Source organism: Neomonachus schauinslandi, chromosome 7 (genome assembly GCF_002201575.2).
Source record: "Neomonachus schauinslandi chromosome 7, ASM220157v2, whole genome shotgun sequence".
In the NCBI taxonomy this organism is placed as follows: Eukaryota; Metazoa; Chordata; class Mammalia; order Carnivora; family Phocidae; genus Neomonachus; species Neomonachus schauinslandi.
Genome location: NC_058409.1, coordinates 137,415,463 through 137,428,745, shown reverse-complemented (window position 1 = coordinate 137,428,745; position 13,283 = coordinate 137,415,463). Strand labels below are relative to the sequence as shown.

The 13,283-nt window shown below is 43.4% G+C and overlaps 1 protein-coding gene across 1 annotated transcript in view; it reads right to left on the bottom strand.

Moving 5' to 3' along the window:
* The window catches only part of MYO10 (myosin X), a 209,187-nt gene that overhangs the window by 165,430 nt on the left and 30,474 nt on the right, over positions 1-13,283 (bottom strand).

The following is a 13,283-nucleotide window of genomic DNA, read 5'->3' as shown; positions in this document are numbered from 1 at the left end:
ATGATCTCATTTCACTCACAAAGGCCCTTGAGACAGGCACTGTTACCACTCTACAGATGGACACCTGAAGGTCTCAAGACAGAGCAACTTGCCCAGCATCACAAGAAAGAAAGAACTTGACCCCAGGCAGTTGGGTTCCGGAAACAAGTTTAACCAGGTCGCTACCTTGCTCCACCCATGGTACTTTAAACTCTTTGGGATCTGCTGGCTCCCCTCTTCCCAGCTCCAAGCCCCAAGCACTTGCCCACCTGGACAGCATTCGAACAGTCTGCTGACTTCCTACTGGTACCAAGTCCATGTGTCAAATCAACTCTCCAAGAGAGGGACTCAAGTTTTAGGAAAGATCAGAACCCCATCCACCAGTGTGAAGTTTGCTAGGATTCCACCAAACCACCCAACGCACTCCAGTGTTCAGAACTGCAGCCCAAGACAGAAACTTCCAGATCCTATTGTTTTCACCTGGGGCCTATTTTTTGGCGTTGATTTTATTTCCATTTTTTATGTCCCCACTGGACAAATGAAACAAGCATAGTATTTACCTTTTCAACGATGAACTTCCTCTTTCTCTGATTTCACAACATGAAAAACAGTGACCCGAGTGATAAAAGTTTGAAGAAATCACTGGGTGTTACTGGTCAAATTATAAAGAATTATCTGTATGATGTATGCCCGCATGACGGAACGTAACACTAAAATTTCTCATCAAGTTATTACTAATTTGCTCAATTTCCTCGATCCCAACAAAAATGACACTAAACAAGCACATCCTTACGATACAGTGTGTTCATGTGGAAATACTATACCTAAGTTATCACTTGAAATGGCACTTACATGGAACAACTTTTTCTAGAACTTTCAACCTCATTTTATTGGTCTACTTAATTTGTTTTAATTTCAAAAGTTAAGTGAAATATTTAAAATGTATTGGTTATAGAATATTCAACTTGCCATTTAAGGGGCTACTACTAGTCTCTTAACAGAGTTGGCAGGGGATAAATAATACAGAAGTAAACTCATCACTTTATGCTAATTTTTTTATAAGTTGTTTTTTTTTTTTGAGAGAGAGAGCACTGGGCGGAGAGGGGCAAAGGGAGAGGGAGAGAGAGAATCTTAAGCAGGCTCCACACCCAGCACATAGCCCAGTGCAGGGCTCCATCTCACAACCCTGAGATCATGACCCAAGCTGAAATCAAGAGTCGGACGCTTAACTGACTGAGCCACCTGAGCACCCGCACGTTAATGCTACTTTAAATTATGTTTATCAATAGCAAAAATAGCAGCTTACTTCCAGTAATGGAGTGCCCATGATGAGTCACAGTCATGTGCTAAGAGCCTCAAGGACACTGGATTTAAGACTAACCCTCAGTAAGCTAGGAATCCCACCTCCAGGAGGAAACTGAAGCTCAGAGCCCAAGTCGGCTTCCCATCACACAGCTGATCCCTCCAATTCCTGACCCCATGCTCTTTCCACACATCATACTGTCTCCTTACAGTAATTCATAAGTTAAATGAATGAATCAATGCACAATCAAAATATAACAACATAGGGGTGCCCGGGTGGCTCAGTTGGTTAAGCAACTGCCTCCGGCTCAGGTCATGATCCCAGGATCCTGGGATCGAGCCCCGCATCGGGCTCCCTGCTCAGCAGGAAGCCTGCTTCTCCCTCTCCCTGCCATTCCCCCTGCTTGTGCATGCGCTGTCAAGTAAATAAAAATAAAATCTTTAAAAATATATATCACAACACAGAGGTCACTTTAAGTAGCCAGTTATCACACACACAACCATCTGTTCTCTTTTACCCTGCCAGGAGGGAAAATTTAAGAAGGTACGAAAATCTGACCTGGGGCCCTTGGCTGGCTCAGTCAGTAGAGCAGGCGACACTTGATGTCTGGTTGTAAGTTCGAGTCCCACATAGGGTGTAGAGATTATTTAAAAATTACAAAAAAAAAAAAAATCTTTCAAAAAAAGTCTGACTTAAAAATTACTCCCTTGTTGCCAACGATGACCTTGTTTACACCAGCCAGGAATCAGAACTTTTGCTGTCACCACCCTTACTCGGGATTCCAAGTCAACCCTGAGTCTGGTCAAAGTATTTGGGGCCAGCTCTCCCGTTCCCTGTGACTGGCTCTCCCGGCATCGCTTGTTACAGCCCCACAGAAGCCCTCCCCACAGGCATTCCCTTTCTCCTTTTTATGCAGCTTCTAAGGTATTAACTCCGTACTTCAACCTTCCCTCCAAAGAGGGGTTGAAATCCTCCACAATCATATACAGCAACAACACTGAATATGAACTATTTCTCTATAAATCCAGAAGCCTGCCTTATTTAAAGGACACCCAAAACATCAACAGGGGTGAGTTCCCATCTCTGCAGGAGTCACTCCCGTCCCTCTGATGGGTGGTTCTGGCTGAGACACAGGTAACACCAAGAATTTGCCTGTCAGTCCTGATTTATTTAGCAAACAGCTGCTTCCAAAAACAACGTTCGCTTTCCGCCATCCTCTAAGACCGTTCTCTCGCATACCATTCCACACCAAAACTACATTATCTGTAATGATCCAGAAAAGGACTTCCAAGTGCCTGAACTACTTTTTTTATTTAAGTGATCTCTACACCCCATGTGGGGCTTGAACTGAGGACCCTGAAATCAAGAGTTGCATGCTCTACTGACTAAGCCAGCCAGGTGCCCCATTTCTACCCTCTTTAATTTACACGTCAGACACAACATTTTAAAGCTCTGGAACACCTACACACACACACACACACACTCTCTCTCTCTCTCTCTCTCTCAAATGGAAACTTTCAAAGTTCTATAAGGTGAGAACTTTTACGCATCAGGTAAAATCATGAAACAATTCACAGTGCTCCTGTCCTCTCAATCCTAAATCCAAAGCATTGTTTGCTATGACCATCACCTGCACCATTTAAATCAAAATGGATTTCATGTGTTTCCCATTTATTAAAATCGTCTTAGTAAGAATCAGATACTTTATTATGAAACATTGCTGAATTAATACAAATTGTCACGAGGATTAACATAAATCTCTCCTGACTTCCAGAAGCTACACAGCTCACAGTTTCTTTCACTTGAGTTGTGTTGTGGTAATTTTTACCTTCTGTGAAGGTACTATAAAGCCCTTTGTTGACACAGTCCTACATGATCAAACACACGGTTCAACTTCCTTAGTCCAAAGGTCTTTTTCAATAGGTGTGAAGAGCTGCTGATAAGGGAGATCTAGGAAATGTGCCTGGACTGCAAATCTCAAGCCCATTGGCCAGCTCCATGAGGCCTACAGTAGCTGTCTTCCACAGGTAGGAAGGGAAATGCATTCAAAACACTCCCTTTGTTCCTTGAAAAAGCTTAAACTGGCAATTTTCATGAAACCGGAACTACAGAGTAAAACTAAAGTGGATATTTTTACATAGATTGTTCTTGGAGTTTCTCTGAGCCCCCAAATGTTCTGCCTCCCTTCTATTCAAATAGAACACATATGCCCAGGTCCAGGAAAGAGGCCACCCACAAGGCATTTGAAAATGAAGTCACAAGCAGACATTTACCAGATCATCCAAGTTTGCATGGGGAAGAAAAATTTGCCCACCATATGCAAGCCATTATATTCTGTCATTGTTAAATAAGGCTGATAATTTAATGCACAATACAGGCAATCTAGCATATGGAGAAAGCTCACAATTTGAGTTCAAAAACATCTTTATAAGTTTGATCATAACAAACACATTTTGTTAAAACTTGGGTAAGTTTTCATCCTAATCTCTGAGATGGATATGTGTGAAATTTAACAGTTAAAAATTTTCCTGCACATAATCACCAATAACATTTTTACGATACAAAGCACTTGCACAAAAGCTCCCATTCTCCTTTGATCTGGAGCAATCCTGTAAGATGGGATGGTATTACTTGCCTCCCTATCTCCAAAAGTGAGGTTCACAGGGGTTCCACTTTCCATTACCAACAAATGATTTCCCGAATAAAAAAAAAACAAAAAACTGACTGTACCAAGTGTTGGTGAGGATGTAAAATGGTACACCCACTTTAGAAAACAGTTTGGCAGTTTCTTAAAAAGCTAAACACAATCTTAACCATAGGTTCCCATAATTCAACGCCTAGAGATCTACTGCCTTAAAAGAATTGTTTCAAAAAGTCTTGCATGCAGGGGCACCTGCGTGGCTCAGTGAGTTAAGCTTCTGCCTTGGGTTCAGGTCATGATCTTAGGGTCCTGGGATCGCTCCCTGTTCAGTGGGGAGTCTGCTTCTCCCTTTGGCCACCATGCCCACCCCTGGTCATGCTGTCTCTAATAAATAAAATCTTTAAAAAAAAAAAAGTCTTGCATGCAAATACTTGGAGCCACATCAATAGCAAAATACTAAAAATCATTCAAATGACCATTAACTGATATAGAGACAAATAAAATGTAATAAATCCATACAATGGAACTCTTCCAAATCACTAAAAAAAAAAGCTGATTTCCAAACCTACATGCTTCTCAATTGTACACACACATTCTTAACCATTCTGTAATGGGAAAAACCCAATCGTGTCTCTATAACTGGGCAATGAGAGAACAAGAAACAAACACAGACGCACCCACGCACCCACAAGCATTCAGGGCTGAGTGAAAACTCTGAAGATCTGTGTTGAATTCAAGTCCCTGCTCTCCACTAATGTCAACGAGGGGCTGAGAGACCACATGGGAGACTTGCCCAAACTAATCGAAAGATGAGACTATGGTAGATTGATCGTTGTCTCACGGTGCTTAATTATTAGCCACTCACCCTGGAAGATAATCATAAATCCCCAGCCGATTGTTGACTTGCGGTGCCTCCTCCCTGGGCAAGGAATTTTATCTGGCTCTTTCCCACCACCATGGCAACATGAAGCAGCCTGAAATTTTTACCTCCTGGCCCTTTATACAAAATGTTTGCTGATCCCTACTTGAAGGTAAAGAAGATAAAATCACCAGCATAGATTTCAATCTACTTTTAAAAAGTACTGTATTTCCCTTCTGATTTTAAAAATGATTTTCTCTTTTGAACTTTGACTGGAAAAAAAAAAAATTTAAGTTTAAAAATAAGGTAGGGAAACAACCCTAAAAAGAGATAATGATGATGGGCTTTAAATACCATGCTGTGTGGCATGTTCTAATTACAGATTCACAGAAAAGAGAACATTCTTCACTCAAACACACAACTCAGTCTCAGACCCAGAACAGCACCACACCTACTTTTCTTACTTGGCCTGGGTGAGTAAGTACCATGGTTCAGGATTCTCTAACGACCTACATGACAAAATCACAATGTGTTTGAAATGTGATTTTTTTTTTTTTTAAAGACAAGGGATCAAACCATTTTGTAATGGCTGAGTTAAAAGGAACTCTTTAAATTTATAGTAGGGGCGCCTGGCTGGCTCAGCTGATAAAGCATGCAACTCTTGATCTCAGGGTCTTGAGTTCAAGCCCCAGGATAGCTACAAAGCTCAGTTAAAAAAGAAAGAAAGAAAGAAAAACAAACATTAAAATTAGTTAAAGCTGTAATAAATTCAGCAGCCAGAGGATTTTGTCTGCAATGACTTCTAACCTGGCATCTTCTAAGATATCTAACACCGAAAGCTGCGAGGCAAGGTCTGGGGGACCATGTTCCTGACCCTATTGAATTCCAGAAACTGGATGTGGATATTATAGTACCAAGGGTTTAAATAGCACTTTTTCTCCATTTTTTTAAATCGAGATATAATTGACAGATAACATTATATTAGTGTCAGGTGTACACGATTCAACATTTGCATATATTGTGAAATGATCACCACAGTGAGTCTAGTCAATATCTGTCAGCACACAGAGTTACAGTTGTTTTTCTTGTGATGAGAACTTTTAAGATCTCCTCTCTTAGCAACTTTCAAATATACAATACAGTATGATTAACTATGGTCACCATGCTGTACATGACATTCCCAGGACTTATTTGTAACTGAAGTTTGTACCTTTGACCCCCTTTACCTACTTCTCCCATCTCCTCCTCCATGCCCCACAAACCACTGATCTGTTCTCTGTGTAAGTTCTTTTGTTTTCTGGATGGTGGGGGGGGTGGGGAGGTTAGCTTCCACATATAAATGAGATCTCTCCTGTTTTATAGTCCTTTTTTTTTTTTTTTTAAAGATTTTATTTATTTGACAGAGAAAGACACAGCGAGAGAGGGAACACAAACGGGGAGTGGGAGAGGGAGAAGCAGACTCCCTGCGGAGCAGGGAGCCCGATGCGGGACTCGATTCCGGGACTCCAGGATCATGACCTGAGCTGAAGGCAGTCGCTTAACCAACTGAGCCACCCAGGCGCCCTAGAAACACCTTTTCAACATATTTTTTTTTTTTTTAAAGATTTTGTTTATTTATTTGACAGAAAGATACACAGTGAGAGAGGGAACACAAGCAGGGGGAGTGGGAGAGGGAGAAGCAGGCTTCCCGCTGAGCAGGGAGCCCGATGCGGGGCTCGATCCCAGGACCCTGGGATCATGACCTGAGCCAAAGGCAGACGCCCAACCATCTGAGCCACCCAGGCGCCCCTTTCAACATATTTTTTTCCTAGTCCTTATTATTCAAATCCACCTTAAAAGACAATGGCTTTTACAACACACAAAATCCTAAAGCTGGTTTCTCAACATGGTATTAGTGACATTTTGGTCGAGGTAATTATTTATTGAGGGTTGGGAGACAGTCCTAGTTGAGAACCACAGAGCTAGAGCGATACAAAGGTCTAGAGCCACGGCCAAATTAGTTTCCCAAACCTCCTTAACAGAAAGCAGACTCCATTGTTTAAGTTCTAGGAACTTCCACAACTTCCCAGAGTCCGGTCAGCCCAGATACGGCATACCTGGGGCAGATCTAATTTCTGGGGATATCAAACCAGGTGCATACAGAAGGGAGGGGGTGGCTATAGGATTCAAAATGTTTGACGAACAAGGAAAAAGGTCAAGGAGGCAGACAGTTTGATGGTGGTGTGAGAGCAACTCTCTCCTTTTCCTCCCTCTGTCCAGTCTGTTTTGTTTTTAATGTATATCAGAACAGACGTTTCATGTTTTTACACAGATGACTGAACGGGACAGACAAAACCTGTCCATGGTGTTCTTAGCCCTCAGGAGCTATTTCAACCCCACATTGCTCGCAAACCCCCAACACAAAACTTGTCAGAAGTTTGGAAATGGTACACACAAGAATGGAGAGGGGGGCAGAAGCCATTGTACAAAGTGAGTGTGAAAACTGCAGCAAGACCACAAGCAGTGGGGACAAAGGACCGCTGCTGGGGACAGACCCAGCAGATTTTTCCCCAGAAATGAACAGGGAAGGGGAAACCCAAGACTTCTCCCCTCCAGGGATAGCCACCCCTCAGGAGGGGCCCTGGAACATAGTGAAGGGTCAGGGGACCACGGACTCCCAGCATCCCCACATCAGTGGGTGGTCTTTCCATCCCCTGGCCACACACCATGCAGTGTGGGGTCCACAAGGCTGAGTGATCTCAGGCTCATTTCCTCACCTCATGATGGCAGGGCGTTAGACCTGAGGCTGGCAATCATTTCTCAACCAGTGTATCAGATTCCAAAGAGGAACGCTTCAACCAGGCCTGGGGCTCCTTAGACTCTCAAGGGACCCTGGGTGGTTTAGGCTCAGGTCTCAAAGGATGCAGAATTCAACTGGGTGCTGAGGCCAGACCTCCCCCCACCTGCACCAGCTGCAGAAGAGGGAAAGTTCAAGAGAGAAACTACAAGCTTACAGCCTGTGATGATGGACATGTGTGGCTCGAGGACCCCCAGTTTGTACCATTTTACTGTTGGTTGTGGAACAGTGATGCCTTTTGTTTTCTTTCAAGATTTTATTTATTTATTCATGAGAGACAGAGAGAGAGAGAGAGGCAGAGGGAGAAGCAGGCTCCCAAGGAGCAGGGAGCCCGATGCGGGACTCGATCCCGGCACGCTGGGATCACGACCTGAGCCGAAGGCAGACGCTTAACCATCTGAGCCACCCAGGCGCCCGCCTTTTGTTTTCTTTGTAGGCAACCCCAGCAACTGTCCTTGGCCCATCAGGGATGATGCCACCATTAGATTCCAGAGGAAAACGTGCTGCGGACATTCTGCTCCAAACTCACAGACATAATCGCCCCCACCCTAAGACGATGCCAGAAGTGTTAGATAACTCCCTAGACAGGCCTCTAGAATCCTTGATGGTATTGTTGAAATACTATATGTTTTTATAAGAAATGCATTCCAGCTATTTGTAGCTACAGATTTGGAGCTTTCAGCTAGGTCATCCTCATCTTCGCCAACATCATTTCCTGGCCTTGCCTATGAGCCTAAGGACCATCCTTGGTACTATTATCACAGGTAGACATGTAGCATCCCCAACAATTCAAACACACCTGAAAACCAGTATGGCCATAAACGGAGGCCTGCTTGCATTCATTATATAAAGGTCCCAGACTTCGTCCCATGTCTTTGGATAACTCCTTAGTACCCCATCCTCCCCTCCCCCAATGCTGCTGCCAAGAAGGATCATGAGGCACTCACATTTTTCCTGTTGTCCTGCCCAGAGGGTCAAACTCTGTTACCACTATCAGCTACTTGGAAGGGCAACTTCCATGCAGAGGAGGACATGAAAAGTATATGAATTGTAGGAGGTAGAAAGGGAGAAAAAGAAGAAAGAAAATGGGGGCGCCTGGGTGGCTCCGTTGGTTAAGCGACTGCCTTCGGCTCAGGTCATGATCCTGGAGCCCCGGGATCGAGTCCCGCATCGGGCTCCCTGCTCGGCAGGGAGTCTGCTTCTCCCTCTGACCCTTCCCCTTCTCATGTGTTCTCTCTCTCTCATTCTCGCTCTCTCAAATGAATAAATAAAAAAATAAAATCTTAAAAAAAAAAAAAAGAAGAAGAAAATGGGAAAAGGCATCACCAACCAGATACTAACCTTTGCTCACTGGTCAAGATACAAAGACTCATTGGCATCTCCCACTCCCAAAAATCAAAATCAAACTATGCTAGGTGGCGAGATGCCTAAATTATGACCATGTGATGCTGTTGTGATGCCCCCCAAGTTGCTGTGGAGTCCAACTTGCCAACTGATTCAGTCCTGGTTTTATATTCTAATTTTTTTTTTCCACCTTCTTCACAATTCCTTGAAACAGCTTTTTAGTTACTCTTGTTAACCACAGTGACTAGAAATAATCCCAGAAAGAATATTGAAAGAAATAAGACATCCCCAAGTTACTGAGATCATCTCAAACAGTGAGAATCCAAGGAACAAAAATCAAACTAGTCCATGGGACGCCTGGGTGGCTCAGTCGGTTAAGCGGCTGCCTTCGGCCCGGGTCATGATTCCAGGGTCCTGGGATCGAGTCCCACATCGGGATCCTTGCTCAGCGGGGAGCCTGCTTCTCCCTCTCTCTCCCTCTGCTTGTGCTCTCTCTGTCAAATAAATAAAATCTTAAAAAAAAAAAAATCAAACTAGTCCATCTATTAGTTAACCAATCATCATGTAACCAACACCTACGTGTTGAAAAGAGAACAGACTACGGCTAAAGAACCAGTCAACACACCTGAAATTCATCCATCCATTTTTAAGTCACTTCCCCATGAGGCCATCCATCCATCCACCCACCCACCCAACAGCCCATTCCTCCTACAGATATCTTTTGAGCCCCCTATTTTGTACCAGGCACTATGAAAGATTCAACAGGATACAAAATTGTTGCTGCTCTAAAGAGCTTAAAATATATCTAGGCTAAAGTACCCCTTTTCTAATACCTTCCCCATCCACTCTCTTCCAAAGGAAATAATTATGTAACATGAGATCAAGGCAAGAAAGACAAATAGGTAAATGCAAGAAAGGACATATAGATTTTATAAAATGAATAAAACTGTTTTGATGCTAAGAACTCTCAAAAACCAGTGAGAAATCCTAAAGGAACTTAAAACTGCATTCCTTTCTTCCTTTTAGTGGCAACAGTAAGATATAGAACAGAAGGGGCAATAAAAGGCCATCACAAGATGTTTGCACTCTTCATGGAATATAATACCAGATATCCTTCACCTCTTATTTCCTATCGTTTATTGTTCTTTCCTATTCTTGACCAGAATTTTTCCAAAAACAAACAAACAAAACCAAAAAATAAACCTACAAATAAAAACTGATGGTTTTTTCATTAAGCCAGAACAGGATTTCATTAAGATTATCCTAGCCAGAACAGGATTTCATAAAGATTATCCTATCTGTTTTTAGGGGAAAACAAAACACAAACTTACTTGGAACAGGAGTTTGCCATTACTTCTAAAAATGAATGAACCAAGGACACAATAGGAAGTAAATAAACTTAAAACAGCTATTTCTCACTTCTGTGGCATACACACTAATTTCTTTGCAGAATTTTATTAAATTTCAAAAGCAGTTGATGTTTTTCATAAAATCATACTTCCTGGATTAAAAGGTGCTTAAAAATAATCTAGTCCAATCAAAAAGACAGATTACATGTTGGCGAGAATGTGGAGAAACCAGGACCTGCACACACTGTTGGTCAGAAGGTCCAACGGCAGAGATGCCCTGGAAGACAGTCCAGCATTTCCTCAAAAGGGTAAACATAACATCACCGGATAATCCAGGAATTCCGTCCTTAGGTATCTACCCAAGAGAAATGAAAACATATGTCCACACATCAAAACTTGTATATGAATGTTCACAGCAGCAGTATTCACAATAGCCCCAAAGTGGAAATAACCGTCACAGTCCATCAGCTGATGAAGAGATTCTTCTAAAATGTGATACATTCACATGATGGAATATTACTCAGTGATAAAAAAGGATGAAGAACTGCTACACATTACAACATGGGCGAGACTTGAAAACATTATGCTAAGTGGAAGAAGCAACAAAGGACCACGTATTGTCTGATGCCATTTTTATGAAATGTCCCAAAGGTAAATCCACGGACAGAAGCAGACTGATGGTTGCCTAAGGCTGGGTGTTGGCAGTGACTGCTAATAGGTGTAGGGCTTTTTTTTTTTTTTTTTTTTTTGGAGTGATGAAAACCTTCTAGAATCACATAGTGATCGCTGCACAACCAGTAGTCTATACTCATATTAATATGTACTAATATACTAGTACTAGTATTAGTGAATATACAAAAAACCAATGAATTGCATACTTCAAAAGGGTGGATTTTAGGAGAGGTGAATTACATTGCAAATACCAAAAGAGGAGAGGGAGAGAGACCAACAAGAAATAAGAGACAGACTCACCTCTGACTTCATTCCCTCCCTGGATCCTGCTATCCCATGGGCCATCGTCATCCCTGACCTCCCTTATTCCATACATCAAGAGAGTCCTCTTTTCAGTTTACGCTGCTTTTCATGGAGTCCCCATGGTCCACAAGCAAAGACGTATCAGTTATTATTTTTGTAACACACAAATGTCATGACTTTCAGAAGACATCCAGAAAGCAACTGAAAATGACCACAGCTAGTGTTTATATGCTTTTCCTAGAACACTGAAACCATGGTCATTTCAGTGCTTTGACTATTTGATGTAGGATAGGATTTCCATCCTTTGTATTACAGAATGCAGGAATGGGTTAGTTTTATGCCGTTTAATCTCCAGCACCTAGAACAGGGCCAGACACCCTAGAGGAGGGCTAAGAATTAAATAATTCACTTTCAATCCCAAACTCCACCCCAGGGCTCTGCTCCATTCACAATAAATGCACAGTAGCATCTGCAAGAACCGTGCTGCTCACAGAGGGAGGAGCCACCAAGGGTTACAGCAGGGGTCTTAGAGACCCCACTGGACACTCCCCTCGAAGGTGTGGACTCCTATGTCAATGACCTGAGAGCTCTCTGCACAAAATGATGGGCCACGTGGCTTGCCTGTTGTACGAGCACAAAGAATCACATGAGATGGCATGAGTGGGCTCAGCCAAGGGCTCCAAAGCCACAGGGCTCTCCGACACAACGCGGCCGTACCTACATCCGGTGTCTTGCTGCAGGCACCTTTGGTCACGTCCAGGATGGCTGTCAGCCATCTACTGCTTTAACAGCTCTCCTCTGAATGCCTTGCTGGAGAATCTAAGAACGTCCAGGCCTAGTTCAACTCACCCCGTGAGCAAACATTTTCTCCAAAACTACAACTGTGGATGCTTTTCCGTTGGGAGGGATTTAAAACTAACTTCTAGGGGGCGCCTGGGTGGCTCAGTCGTTAAGCATCTGCCTTCCGCTCAGATCATGGTCCCAGGGTCCTGGGATCGAGCCCCGCATCGGGCTTCCGGCTCGGCAGGAAGCCTGCTTCTCCCTCTCCCACTCCCCCTGCTGGCGTTCCCTCTCTCGCTGTGTCTCTGTCAAATAAATAAATAAAATCTTTAAAAAGAAAAAAAGTAACTTTTAAACATAAGCTACATCCACCAGGAAAGTTGATGGGGTGGGGGGGGGGTGCTGAAGAGGATAGAAACATTTCTAAATCACATAAATGCCTGTATTTGTTCTATCTACTGAGATTTTATCTAAAATAAAAGGCGAGAGGACATGGGAGCACCTGGAACGTGACACGCCCGACAGGCTGTGCAATGTGGTGGTGCTTGTGGTTTCTGCTGTTGTTTTAAATAAACTTAATTTCAGGCTACTTTTAGATTTTACAGAGAAGCTGCAAAGATAATAGAGTCCCCATACATCCCTCACCGAGGCCCCCGCCATTGCTGACCTCTCACACGGCGAGGGCACGTCTGTCACAACTAAGGATCGTCAAATCAAGGTCCACACTTCATTATGCCACCAGTTTTCCCCTCATGTCCTTCTTCCGTCCCAGAACCCCATCCGCGACATTCTAGCTAGTTGTCATGCCTCCTTAGGTGTTTCCCTGGTACGGGACAGTCTCTTGGACTTTCCTTGTTTAATGGCCTTGACAGCTTTGAGGCGTACAAGTCAGGTATTTTGTAGAATGCTCCCTGGTTGGGGGTTTCTCTCAGGATTGGACTGGAGTGTCGTGGTTTCCAATGATGGCTCAGTCCAGGGAGTCAAGCTGCTTGAATGGGAATCCTGGCTTCACTGCAGCTGAGCCATGTGGCTTGGGACAAATGAACCTCCATGGGTCTCCATTTCCCCATCTACAAAAGAGATAGAAAGACTACCTACCCCTGGGTTTCCGTGAAGATTAAACTGGCTGATAATGAAGGTGAGCACATCATCAGGAACTCCCCATGGAGGGCAGAAGTGGCCACCGACTGAGCGAGCAATAAAGATGCTGGGCCAGA